Raw genomic sequence first — 3,612 nt, 5'->3', positions numbered from 1 at the left:
CACCTTTCAGCAGTGCAAAGCATGGCTATAAATCAGCGGTATGGGAGCTAAAATCTCAGCATAGACAAGGGGTAACTCACATTTCCAAAAAGCTTTTAGTTCTGATTTGCTGGGGCGGGTGGTGGCAGGATTTGTAATATGCCCTTGTGAGTTTCACAGTCTCTGTGTCACACCCCATACTTGGGTTAATAACCACATGTTACCTTTCTGCAGTGACTGGTACCGATGCGTTCCCAGGGAGCCCCGCAAACTCTCATTCATTAGCCTTTGCAGCCCCTCTGCGAGGTGGGTACGATCACCCCACCCCCTTTTACACATGGGAAAATTGAAGCATGGAGAGACAAAATGGCTTCCCTGTAGCCAGAAGTCACTGACTGAGTTGGCACCAGAACCCAGGAGTCTTGACTCCCAATTCTTCTCCCACCCCACTTCTTTCCTAGATCTGGGAATAGAACCCGAGTCCTGGATTCCCCATCTGCCTCCCTAGCTCTCAGCACTAGACCTTCTCAGAGCTGGGAATAGAACCCAGGAGTCCTGACCCCCGATCCCCCGACTCCCAGCAACTGGGTGACCCTCCCTCCCTGCTGCAATGAATGCAGAAGGGGCCTCCAGGACAACTAGAGTAACCGTCGGGGAGAGTGTTACAACATCTGAGAGCAAGTAGGAAAAAGCACCGTGGTGGACTGGGAGCCAGTGTGCAGCCGCAGGTGACGATTCACCTGCCTTTGAGTCAGAGTCTCCTCTGAGGAGCCTGCAGTGGAATAAACAGAGCACACCAGGCCGCCCGTTGCTACGTAGGAGAGCCGCCAGAATCACAGGAACAATGACGGCCTGGAGTCACCACAATGCCACTAATGGGACCGGTAACACCCACCAGACACTGGGAGGCTAATGAGGATAATTAGCCCCATCATTAGATTTGGCTTCCGGTGCTAAATAAAACACCCAGGACTAGGCTGTCAGCATCATTACTGCTTTAATTCTGAGCCCAGAGCAGGCTGCACGCAGGCTTCTTCCGCAGCCGTGCATTTCCTCTGCTGCTTAGGGGTGGGTCTGTTCCCAGGCAGGCTGCTGGGCTCCATCTGTCTCACCCTGCCTTGTCCTGTCTGCGCGGCAGATCCGCGCCCCCAGGGAAAGAGGAGCCACAAGTGGATGTCACGCTGCAGGTGGGGGTGGCATTGCCAGTGACTTCTCCTCTCTGATGCACCTGGTTCCTGCCAGTGCCCAGGAGCCCAGAGTTTGCCCTCTCCTCTGTGCGATGGCCCCACATCCTTCTTTGGTGCCAATGGGACAGCTGATGTAACAAGTCAGTGCCCACTAGCAACTGCATGGTTCTCACTGTGCCACATCAAGTGACTTCTTAGACCTTCGCGGTAATAGCAAGGCTAGAACTCAGCTCTTCTTGCTCCAAAAGCACAATCCCCTAAAACTAAAGGAAAATCTCTGTTAGCCGTACAGGGCCCATGACACACAGGGGAGAGATTCTGATTCCATCCAGTGAAGGGCAGTGGAGGGACTAATGTTCAGAGGTGCTCAGTGCAATGCAGTTCCCACTGGGTGTATTTAAAATAAAAATGCACTGTCTCTCTTTAGAGTAACAGCCGTGTTAGTCTGTATTCGCAAAAAGAAGAGGAGGACTTGTGGCACCTTAGCGACTAACCAATTTATTTGACCATAAGTTTCCGATGAAGTGAGCTGTAGCTCACGAAAGCTTATGCTCAAATAAATTGGTTAGTCTCTAAGGTGCCATGACTACTCCTTTTCTTTTTGTCTCTCTAGTTCTCTAGGCAGTCATGTTGCATCATCAGATGGTCCTGGCCACAGGAATTTTTTTTTTTTTTTAGATGAGTCGGGGAGAATGGAAATGCACGTTTAAAATGTTTTTGCTCCCTGCAATGAAAGGCAAATGAAATATTTAAGATCGTCCTTAAACCAAGCCAAGCTCACACAGCTCATCAAATGCTCCTCCCTTGCTCCCAGGAATGGGAAAGGATCTGGACAAGATTAGCAGTGACCGAAGGGAAGTCACTTCAGTGCCTTTCACTCTGAAGTTAAGGGACATCAACTAGCAAAGCAGCCCACAGTGGCTGCAAATTCTGGGTGCTTGTAGTATCCCACATGGCCCTTAATTCCTTCTAATGAGAAGAGAGTTTTCTCCTAAGTCAAAAGGAATGAGAAAAAAATCTGTATATCTGAACTCTAGCAATAACCATAACGTCAGCCCAAAGGTTTGGGGGTAAGTTCCCAGAATCCTTTTTTCACCAGCTAGTAAAAATAATAAAATAATAATAAAAAATAACTCCAAGCAAATAGGTGGGATTTCATAATGATATTGATCAATAATGATCACGCTCAGTACTCAGTTGCAGGATGCAGGGATCTGGGGTGGTACCAGGGATATAACCGGTCACACTGGCACCTAGTCCTAGATGTGCAGACTTTTTTTTTTAAGTCCCACTGGACTCTTGGGAGCTATACGACGTGTTCAGTGCCAGAGATCCATACTGGAGACTACTGATCTACCAGTCTTCCTCCACACCCAGGTCTCCCAGACACCTGGGCCATGTGGCCAAGCAAGTCCAAACTCAGCAGCTTGTGTCAGAGGCTGTCAGCACACCAGGGACTTGAGAACAAAACAAAGGAAGGACCTTCCACGTGGAAGATAAAAAACAAACATACAGGCACAGCAGAGGCCCTCGTTAGTGCAAGAGCTTCCCCAAGGGCTGACCCTGCTCACCTGGGTGTGTTTGCCAAACAAGGAATGACACTGAAGGACTAAAAGCAACATGCAGATGGACACAGGCGCAGTCTGCAAGGAGATGCTGGGCATGCATGGAGCAGCAGCTGGCTGCGTCATGGGGTTGTTATTCAGTCAAAGGTTAAGGATCTGCTGCAGCAATGTGGCTATGCGTCACCTGGCAATGGTGCAGAGCTGCCTGTGGGATCACAAAGGAACTGGCAGGTGGGCCTCTCCCTAGATGGAACGATTTCCTTTCTATAGGTCTAACTATTGACCTACCCGCCCACCCCCATGCACATCCCTCTATCCCTCATGCACTCATCACTGTGATATCTGGGCACTTACACAGGTATCTGAAGCAAAATTCAGTCTGAACAATTGCCTTCTCCACTTTCCCTTTGGTTGTGGCATTATTACATCAGCTGGGTCTGCGAACGTGCCTGGCATTTTGTAGTTCTTGTTGTTATCCTTTAGTCCCATGGCTCAGCTCCAGGGAATTATACACTGGACCTTTGCTCCCAACATAGTTATTACAAGAAGACTTTGGCAGAGAAGGAAATGTCTTGTCTGTCTTTCTGAAGGCGGGACAATCTGGGTTTGTTCTGTCTGCTAGTGGAATGGATTTCCATGGCAAGGTGGCCTCTTGATGTGTCCACCCTGCTCCCAGAGCACTGCCCTCAGCTGATGAGATTTGAAGACAGGCTGAGAGTCAATGAAACCACAGGCAGAGGAGGTCAATGGAGAAGATGTTGCACCAACCAGGGGCCAGGCTGAAGGAAGGCATAGTGTGTGCTAGCTGAGTGTGGCTTATTCATTATGGTAGACTTCTTGCTTATTGTATTAATTGTCCTGGGGTCCAATGCCAGGCAAGC

This window comes from Lepidochelys kempii, chromosome 27, assembly GCF_965140265.1.
Source record: "Lepidochelys kempii isolate rLepKem1 chromosome 27, rLepKem1.hap2, whole genome shotgun sequence".
Taxonomy (NCBI): Eukaryota; Metazoa; Chordata; order Testudines; family Cheloniidae; genus Lepidochelys; species Lepidochelys kempii.
The sequence above is the reverse complement of the archived record's forward strand: the minus strand, read 5'-3'. Positions refer to the sequence as shown.